The sequence below is a fragment of the Argentina anserina genome, chromosome 1 (assembly GCF_933775445.1).
Source record: "Argentina anserina chromosome 1, drPotAnse1.1, whole genome shotgun sequence".
In the NCBI taxonomy this organism is placed as follows: Eukaryota; Viridiplantae; Streptophyta; class Magnoliopsida; order Rosales; family Rosaceae; genus Argentina; species Argentina anserina.
Window position 1 is genome coordinate 9661655 of NC_065872.1, and position 12132 is coordinate 9673786.

A 12132-nucleotide genomic window follows, 5' to 3' on the forward strand; every position below is an offset into this window, starting at 1 on the left:
AATACTGCTTCAGAAAACATTACTACTATCTGTCTATATAGCATGGATACGGGAAAAATTGGGTATGTCCGTATCGTATCTGTATCGGATACGGGTACGGTCTGGATGTGTCATATACATATATTCTTGGATAAAAAAAAGTATCCTAACTATGTAATACAAAGTCAACCCAGCAGATACGGTCCGGATACGATTTAGATACATTTTAGGATACAATTGTCATTTTAACGTTGATAAAACCATGACAAATGTACAAGCCGCACATTCTCCTTCGAAAAGGAGACTGAGCCTGAGGGAGGTGAACCCAGACAAATCATCTGCAATCATCTATACCTTATCTCGTCGATCTTGGATTCCGAGCAAACCCCATACTCTCTCTGTCTCTCTCTGTCTCTCTCTCTCTCTTCCCGTCATCGGAAAAAGGTACGACTCATATCTTCAGTAGTTTGATTGAGTTTCCTTTGATTAGTGTGCTCTGCTTTGTTTTGTATTCAATCTCACTTATTTTTGCGATGTTCTGTATTTAGTTTGGCATTGATGAATTGGTTAAGAACTAGCAAGAATTACCCAATTAGGGACTTACTGATCGTATTGGGTTGTCCCCCTTTTCATTGTTTTAGACTGTTGATTTGAATCTAGTTATTTGGATTTGTTTTTGGTGATATTTTTGATCGAGTAATGACAGTTGTACGAATTTAGTTATGTGGATTTCCTCCCTCTCCTGTTTCCATTCAGATTCCATTCCTCACTACTACGTTGTTTGCAAAACCCAATTCCTTTTGTATCTTTCTCTCCTCATGTTTTCTCATCAGAAACCTCCAACTCAATCACATTGACATACAAACCTTCCTCTTGTTCTTGTTGTCTCTACAATGAAGACTTCTTGTTGGGTTCTGCTTGTTTCCTTAATAATGAGCTTCTGCACATCTGGACTTCCTCGATTGACAATTACCACCAAGCGTGAGTGTCTTTTTGATTGCCCCTCTGTTCTTGATTCCCTGCATTTGTTTTTGTTTTTGTTTTTGCTTAAAGAATTGAGTGTCAATGGCCCAAGGAGTTCCACTATTGTGTTTGGTTACAATTTGTCTGTCTGTGAACTTCCAATCTTGTTGAGTTGTCTAAAAATGTCATTTTAGGATTATGTAAGTGTATTTGTTATATTGTTCTCAATGTCTAGAGTTTAGTATGTAACAAGAAGCTTAATATGGACTTATGTTTATTGTAAAATTGATGGGATTTAGGTGTTCTAAATTTCTAATTGCTAGTTTTTAATCCAATTCTAGAATTTATTTATATATAAACATATATTAACTATTAATTTACAAAACGTATCCAAAACGCTACATATTAGAAAAAAACGTATCCCCGTATTATGCCGTACTCGTATCCGTGTCCCGTACCCGTACTCGTATCCGTGTCCCGTACCCGTACTGTGCATCATAGCTACCTGTGGAACGACTGTTCTAATGTGCAGAAAGCTCGACGATTTGGGAGGGTGCCTTGTCGATAACGTGATGGCTGCTTTCTTTGGGTCTATGCAGCGCTGCTTTTGCATCCACATCGACACTAAAGAGGACCCCGATCACGATCCCATGTACGTGCCTCTCAGTACTGCCAACAATGAAGAAGATACCGACACTGAGATCCCAATTGCTACTACTAGCTAGAATGTGAAAATATTCAATATGTTTTATGCTCGCCAGTAATCCATGACATAAAACATATACACTAAAATGCATCTATTCATCGACCTTAATTTCTGTCACAATTTAGTGAGTGCAAATTCAAGCACCAAATATGTATCTAATAATTATGAGCCGAGGACCGATCATCAGTTGAGTGCTAGTTTTGTTTTCTCTCCCAATTAATTTTTACTTCCTTTCATGATCTATAGTTTTATGTATTTATGAACCAATTGATCAGTTAAAAGACGTGATGTTTTAATTTTATTATTTATCTTTCTATTTCTTAATCATTAAATAGAGTTTTAGATTGATATATAATGAAATGACTAATACGTAATTTCACAAGGGGTTTGATAATTAAAGGCATTTAAAGACCCAAAATATTAATTAAAACCCTCAGTTTGGGTTTCTGATAAACATGGACTAGTGCAAAAAACTTCTACCCTTTAAAATTCGAATTTTTATAAGAGTGCCACTATACTAGTTGTTGCTTTTACACACGTTATATTGAGTGATTACTCCTTTTCCAGATTAAAACATCTCCCTCTCTTAGAGCAAGTAATTATTCCTCTTCCTGATCGAAACTTCTCTATCTCTTTCTCTAACCCAGCCACCATCTATGCCGTCATCTATGAGGATCACACATGATGGAAGAGTCAACCACACCTCATCGACGTCGCTATTGTCATGGTTTGTTTGTTTCACTTCTTTGTCAAACCAGAGACTGCGTCAAATTGATCAAGGCCTTAAGGTTTAGCGCACGGCTTCCGTCAACAAATTGATCAAGGTGTTTACAATTGTGATTCAAATGAAAACCAACTATGAGGCTTGGCTTTGACGATACATCTGATTCAAGTTCCTTTAATCCAACACATAAGGTTGTTTCTGGTTTTACTTTGTCTCTTATTTTATTGCTTATCTATGAACAAGGTTCTAAAAAACGCTAGGCGTTAATCGGGCGGACAGCTAAAAACCAGCGCCTAGAGGATTAATCGGGGATTAATCGGCCCAAAATTGAGGCGGCCAAGGGTCTCCGGGCGCCTAGGCGGTCCTAGGTCCTAGGCGGGGATTTTTAGAACATTGTCTATGAATATGGATATGCGTATTGATTTGATTGCTCAAGGCCTCTAGTTCAATTGGTATTGTTCTATGTGTTAATGATTATTTGAGTATCTGAAGAAAGTCACGAAACTTGTTTCATTGCATTAGAGTATTCATGGTAAAATTCATAGATCCAATGGTAGTATGATATCTGTTTGCTTTGATTTAATGTATGAACATGAAGTTATATTCTTCTGTGAATGATTCTAGAACAAGTACTATAATTGGTATGCAACTACCCTTGTAACTATGATAGCATAAGTCTTGTATTAGTAATCGTCTATGTAACTATATTGGTAACTGTGTTTCTATTAAGTAACTATTTGATAACTGTGTAACTACTACTTTTGTGTACGTGCGATATTGAGAGAAGTAACTGAGTGAAAGAAATGCCGTGAGTTTAACCAAGGCAACCATTTAGCAATTTTGGATTGGGAAAGAGAGGCCAATGTTGGAGGTAACTGCTGATGTAACCACAATAGCTTAACATGAAGAACAAGTAAGTGTCATTAAAGCAATTTTTGACGCAGCTGCCTTGGTAACTGTGCTGGCATAGCTACAAGTACAGTTATACAACCAAACATTAAAGGGAAAATAGACCAAATAATGTCTCAACTTTTCTTCATTCTAAATTTCAATATCTCAAGTTTTTAAATTTTCATATTGGTATCTCACATCTTTACCCTGAATAAACTTTGGTATCTAGAGGGCTAGAGGCGTTACTTCCGTTAAAACATCTTAACAGATAATAAATTTGAAGGGTATTCTCACCCTTTCACTCGTTATAATAAATTTTCCTTAATTTTTCTCTCCCCTCTCCCCGTCTCTCAAACTGGGAAGGATAGAAATCATGATGAATGAGAAAAAAAAATCAGATCACCTCTTCCGATATACTCCATGCCGGCTGGGCACAACTGAATATTTTGGCTATTCTTTTCCTGCCTTCAGTAAGTTCAATTTGCAGTGTCGGGCTCTTAATTCTAATTATCTCATATCTCAAGTCCGAATGAAGGAGGACACTGAACAATGATCACATGCTGAGCTAGTGCATGTGAAATCCTATTTGCAAAGACAATGAACAGATTTGAGGGAAACCATGTGTATGATTCAGTTCGTGTAGTGGGAAAACTTAATTATTAGATAGTGCTCAAAGTTGGAGGAAAATTCCATAGCAGGGCCGCAAGACAAGTTTGGGGTGTTCTTGATTGAAACTTCGATTATAACTTGGAATCGGAAGTTGAATCCTTGATTAAATATGCAGGTACTTGTTTGTATAATAATCGATAGAAAACCTTAATCCATGTTTAATCATTGTCCATAATTTCTATAATACTCTCAACACTTCTGCAATCTTGCATCCATCGCTGCAATATTGATCGTGAGAGAATGAAATTGTCAACCACGAAGAACACCCATATCGTTTGATAAATTATCCCTGCGCTCACAAATTTGTATTTTGTTTATGGAAAAGAAAAAACTGAAAAAGGGTATCTTGGTCAATTTATGTTCAAACTTGCCACATGAAAAGCTCCGTTAAGGAGTTAACAACCCCGGTACTGATATTTGATCGGAGTAAGAAGGTGAGATACCGTTTTGAAATTTTAAAAACTTGAGATACTCAAAGTTGGAATGAGAAAAAGTTGAGACACTCTTTCGTCAATTTTTCCAACATTAAAATGATAATCACATGATAGTTATAATGATAGTGAGATTGTTGATGTAACTATCTCCTATATCTTTTGAGTTGAAGTTGTTTGTGTTTTTCATTTTAGCTTTTCATACAAGCATTGAGTAACTGTGTTTGTAACCACTTTTGTAACTGTGAGTTGGCAAATTGTGTTACAATTGAGTAAATGTTTGGTAAATATGTTTGTAACTATATTGATATTAAGTAATTGTTTATGTAACTATGTTGGTGACTGTGTTTCTATAAAGTAACTATTTGGTAGCTATGAGGATATTGTTTTTGTATAGGTGCGATGTCGGGAGATACGCTAGAGAGGAGAAAATGACGTCAATATGCACAGGGCAACCATTTCACAATGATTTCCTCAAAGAAAACTCAACTTAAAGTATTGAGATCCAACAATTACATGTGTATATGTTGTAATGTTAGGTTTCGTAATGTTACTTCAAGTGACTAGTTTGCAAGTTACATGGAAGCTATATGGCAATTAATCATGTAACTGCCCATGTAACTACACAACTGGTTTAGTAACTATTTATGTAACTAGGCTGTTGTAGCATAACTTATCATGTAACTACTCAATTGACTACTAAGAATGTAATTAGTCTTGTAACTGTAAAATTATTGATCAGGTAACTAATATTTGTAGGATATTTTAGTTTTCCAATTACCCAAGCACCGCAACAATAGTGTGTCTAAACCAAGTTAATAAGCCTTGTAACTAACCAAGTAACTATATATATCTAACAATATAACTACTCAAATACTATCTATGTAACTACCTAACTATTTGGTCAAGTAACTACTCATGTAACTTATTATTCGCAAGTAACTTGTCATGTAATTGATGATATAACTAGTTCAAGTAACTATTAATGTAATTATATTACTTAAGTAACTTCTCATGCAACTACTCACATAATTGGGCAATACTTCTATACTGGTCTTGTAACTATTGAAAACTGATTATTTTCAGGGTATAACAAATCATGTAATTAGTCACTCATTGCAACAATAGTGTAGACCATTTACATAGGCATCAAATGGACCATGTCAGTTACTCAATATCAGCAAAGTTACTAACACAATTACCTATATAGTTACATAGAAAGTTATCAAGACAATTATTGAATATCAATACAGGTATCGAGACCATTATTTAATGTCAATATAGTTACCGGAGTAATAATCATGTAACTACGTAATTGATCATGACTAGTTTGAGACAGTTTCTTAATGACCATATAACTATCAGGAAAATTTCTTAATGTCAACACAATATAGTTACATAAAAAGTTACCAAGAGAATTAATGAATGTCAATACAGGTACCGAGACTGTTAGTTAATGTCAATATAGTTACTGGAGTAATAATCACGTAACTACTCAGATAACTAATCATAACTAGTTTGAGACAGTTTTGTAATGCCCATACAGTTATCAGAACAATTACTTAATTTTAATATATTATTTAAGTAACTATTATGTTACTACTCGAGTAACTGATCATGTAACTACGTAAGTAACTAATTATGTAATCGACCATGTAACTACTCAAGTAACTCACAACTGACAACGTCTGAAAGATAAGAACAACTACCGAGACTATCATATAACTATTAAAGTAACTGGTCTAGCGACTACTCAAACTAATTAAGTAACTACGTAAGTAAACAATCATGTAATCGACCATGTAACATTTTCAAGTATGGTAACCACCAAAAAACTATTCAAGTATGGTAACTACTTAAGTAACTCGCAATGTGACTAATCAAGTAGCTCACTTGATAATGTAACTAGCCACATAACTAGACTTGTAACATTATTGGTAACTGTACGTACATACAATTGTATTAGTAACAGTTTGATAGCTATGATACTAACTTTGTTGGTATTGAGTAACTGACTTGTATACTGACATTGAGTAACTATCTATGTAACTTTATTTACCTGTTAATATTCACCATTATTTTCTACTTTGCTCCACCAAATATGATCGATTTCTAATCGAGAAACAGAAATAACCACAAGTATTAAACATATACGCGAATTAGAATTGTAAATTTGTCATTGAAATCTTCAAGCTCGGTGAGTAAGAATCATTGACATTACATAGCTATCTATGTGATTGCCTCCATATACATACAAAGTTTAAGGCTTCAAATCTCGTCTAGTAACTCATTTTGACTAGGTGACAGTTACTTGGGTAATTACCTGTGCAGTTACTGATGATATCATGTAACTGTCGCGATAATTGTATAATAACTCTCTGATAGTATTGAGTAACTATATCAGTAACTACCTAAATTTCTATTTAACACTGCTATACAATCATTGAAAAAGTGGAATGTTGCTGAAAATGTAGCTATAGCAGTAAGTACCAAGCTACTGGCCATGCTGTTGGTTCTGAAGATGTAACTGTAGTGATAACTACCATGCTATTGTCATGTTGTTGGTTCTGGAAATGTCTTCAATTGCCCATAAGGTAACTAACTGATAACTGTAGGTTTGTGCCTTTAATCAGAACTTTAGTTTGAGAATAATAGGCTTTTCTACATTCACAACCTCATTGAGTACTTTTATCAAATACCTCATATGCATTATTTTTATGTGTTAAGAACAATAACAATCGAGCAAGGTCAATGTCGAACCAAAGAGCTGTGATTGAATTACAACCATCAAATCATCATACATATTCAAATTCATAAATAACAATCAAATTTGAGATAAACAAAAATTATAGACAACCTTACTTTGAACATGGCTGCAAATCAAAAGAATTTGATGGTTGATGTGTCGTTGAAGCCACGTCTCACCTATATTGTCACCGATTTTGAGGGGATAACTCTGGAGGAGTCAAGATCGATGCCATGCTTCTAATCAGTGCTTAGAGATCTAGAACTCTGAGTCGTCGTTGTCGTTGTCGACCTCCGAGTCATCGTTCTCGAAAACTTAGACCTTCACCTAACCTCCTCCTCCTTTTGTTTCATCGCAAGCAGAGCCATTGGAGTTGGTGATGGATCCATACATCACGAGGAAGGGAAATGTGCTAGTGGGGATTCCGACAAGGATGAGAGATGAGATAGGTCAGAGGATATCTCGTCGGCCAATTCAGTGACTCTGGTGGTAATGATCTGGTCTTCAGGTTCATGCTTTATGGAGAGAGAGAGAATGAAGCATGAAAAAGAAGAAGAAATGGTATAAATGTCAAATAAAAAATTACAAATTACCATATTTTATCATTTTATAAAAAGAAATGGACATTTTTATCATTAATACCCTTTAGTAAATGATCTTTTTATCAAGTGATAAACAAGGACTTTTTTTATATATTTTGACTTTAAAATAGCATTTTTCAATAATATTTTCAATTTCACAAGAGTTTTGGTTGACAATATTACTTCTCTTTGTAATAGTATAGATAACTAGTGATTTGACGTCCAATGAGTCAAGGACCAAGCAGTCTCTGAAGATACTGGAAGCGTAAAAGTTATTATTTTTAACTTTGTATGTGCCCTTATATTTTTTTAATGCACTTAATTGTTTCATCAGTTAAAAAAACAAACAAACAAACTTAGAAGCGTGAAAAGCTTACCACATCACAGCACCGAAGCACTACCATCGTTATCATTCTTGTTGTTACCGTGACCATGATTGTTGTCACCGACATCATCGTCATCATCAACAGAAGCATCCTCAACGTCTGTGCCGTACTAAATGTAACATAATTCGCCTGGGGTTTCAACGTGGAGAAAAGCTATTTTAGCCTTTTAGGCTCTTGCGAATTAAACGTTGGAGGGAACAAGAATTGCAACTTCCGGAGCAAAGTCCTCTGAGAGTCTGAGACATGGTAGATTATCGAGGTTCGACTGTTCCAACCAGCTAAAAAGATGTCATGATTTACCGCATTATCATCATCTTCCTCACACCTCATATATTATTGTATTGATTAGTTCTTTGTTTTATGTCAAGTAGTGGCTGTATTGGTGAAAGTCGACTCTAAAATCTTATTTAAAAGGCAAAGAAATTAGGCAACAAGTCGAGGCCATCTACAGCGGATCTCGATCAGTATGGTTACCGATTACGATTTGTCGGAGTGAATCACGGAGTAAATTATGTTAGATTAGGCTATATAATTATTGAATCTGTGTATGAATGTCATTAAGCAATAATCAATCTTCTTCAACTTGGTATCAGAGCCTTCGTGCTCTGTTTTTTCTGGAATTTTTCCTGTTTTTTCCGGCCGGTTACCGCCTTTGAGCTCACCCGCTGCCTTACTGGTTTTCCGGCTCCCTTCCTGCTGCCCTCCGGCGCTCCGACCTGCGCCCTCCGACGCTCCGACCTGCCTCCTCCCGTCCGACTCCCTCACTGGTCTCCCTGCTCCTCCGACGCCGGGCAAACCCGACGACCTCCTGTCCACACTCGACCCGAAGTGGTCTCAGTCGCAGCTCCTCGCCGCCCCTCGCCGCTCCTCGCCGGACGTCCTCAGTCGCCGCTCCTCGCCGAAGCGTTTCTCAGATCGGCCTCTCTGCACCGACCCGGTTACAGTTCACCCCGGCCCAGCCCAAAATCCGCCCCTGCCCAAATTTCGACCCAGCACAGCCCAGCCCAGATTAGGTGTAACCCGACCCGGCCCGCTGACCCGACCTGACCCGGTCCGGCAAGAATCAGTCGTTTTTTTCCTATCTGTACATCCTCACCGTCAGTGGTATGGCTTTCAATATTTCTCACTCTGTTAGTTCTGATACATGGATTATTGATTCTAGTGCATCTGATCATATGACTTATGAAAAATCTTATTTTACCGTATTATCCCCTCCACCCGTACCCTATGTTACCAATGCTAATGGTCGGGGGTATCTGAGGGGCCGGTTGTTTCATCTGGATCTGACATACGCAGGGGAAAAACCAGGGGGAGAGTCTCATACCGCTTTACTCTCCACTTCTGACCAGTTAAGTGAAATTTGGTTATGGCATCGTCGCTTAGGGCATCCATCTTTTAGTGTTATGAAAAAATCCATGCCTACTTTGTTTATTAGTGTGGACGGGTCTTGTTTATGTTGTGAGACATGTGTTTTGGGCAAGAGTCATCGATCTACTTATTTCCCTAGTATTTATACTAAAAGTTTTCTTCCTTTTAAATTAATTCATTATGATGTTTGGGGACCCTTTAAAGAGTCTACTGTGTCAGGAATGCGTTATTTTGTGTCATTCATTGATGATTGCACACGTCTTTCATGGATTATTCTTCTTAAAAATAAAGATAAGGTTTTTCCAGCTTTTCGTGCCTTCCATGCCTCTGTCCAAACACAATATAATGCCACCATTCGAGTTCTTCGTTCTGATAATGGGGGGAATATGTGAATCATGTCTTTCAGGAGTTCTTTAACACACACGGAATTGTTCATCAAACAACGTGTCCTTACACACCTGAGCCAAATGGGGTTTCTGAAAGAAAAAATCATCATTTACTTGATATGGCTCGATGTATTCTTTTTAGTGCCCACATGCCTAAATACCTTTAGGGTGATGCTGTCATTACTTCCGCCCACCTCATTAATCGTCTTCTATCTCGTGTTCTTCAGGGGAAAGTTCCATATGAGGTGCTTGCATCTCATGTCTCATTACCCTTTTTTCATAATCTTCATGCCCTTGTTTTCAGTTGTGTTGCTTTTGTTCATCTTCCACAACATCAGCGTTCTAAATTGGATGCCTGGGCAGTTAAATGTGTGTTTGTTGGGTACAGAGGACATCAGAAAGGGTACCGGTGCTATCATCCCCCTACCCGGAAGTACTATGTCACTATGGATGTTACCTTTTTTAAGGACATGAGTTATTTTTCCTCTTCTGATACTGCTCTTCAGGGGGAGAATTCCTATTTTGAAGAGCTGTATCATGGAGAGGGGGAGACAAGTGAGCCAGTCAATATGGTAACAGGTTCCGTTGAGATTACCAAGGTATCAGCCACCGGAGGTCGTCACTCAAGAGATTGAGGCACCAGAAGCTGACAACATAACTGCCCCTCTTGTCTCCCGTACAACTGTTTATACCCCTGACCAATGCTCTCATGGTACAGAAGATCACTCATCTGAGGTTAGTTATTCTATTAGGGATAATAGTAGACAATATGTTTTGCCAAATAGATCTACTCGGGGTCAACCAACAAAAAAATATGAACCTACCCTTCAGACTAAAGCCAAGTATCATGTGGCAAATTTTATATCTACCAAAAGATTATCTAAGTCATATGAGTCATTTGTGAATCAAATATCTACTGTATCAGTACCTAACAAAGTGCATGATGCATTGGGAGATCCAAAATTGAGGAAAGCAATGGAGGAAGAGATGGAAGCATTACAAAAGAACAATACTTGGGAACTTGTACCTCCACCATATGGCAAGAAGACTGTAGGATGTCGTTGGGTGTTTACAGTGAAGCATAATCCAGATGGGTCAGTAAGCCAGTATAAAGCACGCCTAGTAGCGAAGGGGTTCACCCAGACATATGGCATAGACTATGATGAGACATTTGCACCTGTTGCAAAGATAAACATTATTCGGGTATTGCTCTCTGTTGCTGCTAACTTGAACTGGCCACTTAGGCAGTTTAATGTTAAGAATGCATTCCTTCATGGAGAACTAACAGAGGAAGTATACATGGATCTTCCGCCTGGATATGTGGCCGCTTCTCCAAGTAACTCCGTATGCAGATTGAGAAAGTCTTTGTATGGTCTTAAACAGTCACCTCGTGCTTGGTTTGGAAGATTGTCACAATTCATGAGGAAAATTGGCTACATGCAGAGTAATTCAGACCACATTATTTCTCAAACACCAAAAAGGGAAGGTAACAACCCTAATCATATATGTTGACGATATGGTAGTTATTGGTAATGATACTATTGAAGTGGACAGATTATAAAAGCAGCTAGCCACAGAGTTTGAAATGAAGGACCTAGGTACACTCAAGTATTTCTTGAGAATTGAGATAGCCTGGGGAAGTGATGGTATCTATATGTGTCAGAGGAAGTACATCCTTGATCTACTAATGGAGATAGGTATGTTAGATTGCACTCCAATTGATACTCCTATTGAGCAGAACCATCGGTTAGCAGAGTACCCAGATCAAGTGCCCACTGACAAAACTCGTTATCAGAGGCTAGTTGGACGCCTGATTTATTTGTCACACATCAAGCGAGATGTTACGTATGCAGTAAGTGTAGTGAGTCAGTTTATGCAGAATCCGAGTGTGGATCACATGGATGCTGTTGTGAGGATTTTGAGGTACTTGAAGTCAGCTCCAGGGAGAGGAGTAATGTTTTCTAATCACAACAATATCCTTTTTGTTTCTATAGAAGAGCAACTTGCCGATATGCTCACAAAAGGAGTGTCTAAAAGGGCTTTTTATGATTCACTTAGCAAGTTGGGCATAGTTGATATGTATGCACCAACTTGAGGGGGAGTGTCGGCGTGAATCCGGCGTAAAACACGGGCCGTGATTCACGGAGTAAATTATGTTAGATTAGGCTATATAATTGTTGAATCTGTGTATGAATGTTATTAAGCAATAATCAATCTTCTTCAACTGGATTAAATAGTTATAGAATATGATAGTTTCTTCTTCTATACAAAATTTTATAGTCCTCTATATATAAGTCTTGTA